Here is a 654-nt window from a genome sequence, read left to right as displayed (position 1 = left end):
TTTATTAATTATGACCCATCCTACTATCCTTCTAATATATAATCATACAAAATTTTAAATAGCAGCATATGGCAGTAGGTTTCTGTTACTAGAGTGATGAAGGCTTAGAACTCAATACAGTAAAAGATTAAACCCGGTAGAGTTTATTGGCGATAACTTTAAATCAAATTGGTGCGTTTTGACTCGTATGGGCAGATACTAAGCTGTTTTATACAAAACCTATTTCTTTCTTGAAGTAGTATAATATATATTTCGTTGGGTTGTGGTATGAAAATTAATGCATAGAAGTACCACAACAAGACCACAGAAGAAGGTATGGTTTGCCCATGGTAGATAGTAAAAAAAAATTGTAACTCTAGCACACAACAAAAAAAAATAACATACACAAAAAAGGAAAGAACATAAAAAGCAACACAACTGATATTGGTTGCCAGAGTAACACAAAATGGTCACGACTCATTTTATTGCTTTGCAAAAAAGTATAAAACACTGACTTCCTGTGGTACGCAAAACAATATTACATGGTATATGTATATGACTAATGTGTACACTTATTGATTTGTTTTTTTTTTTTTTGTCACTACAACACTTTCGTTAGATGATGAACAACGTATCTGAGTTAATTGTAATGAAAACAATATTATTTTACTAGCT

This window comes from Galleria mellonella, unplaced genomic scaffold (genome assembly GCF_026898425.1).
Source record: "Galleria mellonella isolate WM207_F2 unplaced genomic scaffold, CSIRO_AGI_GalMel_v1 utg63, whole genome shotgun sequence".
NCBI classification, from domain to species: Eukaryota; Metazoa; Arthropoda; class Insecta; order Lepidoptera; family Pyralidae; genus Galleria; species Galleria mellonella.
This window is presented reverse-complemented; position numbering follows the sequence as displayed.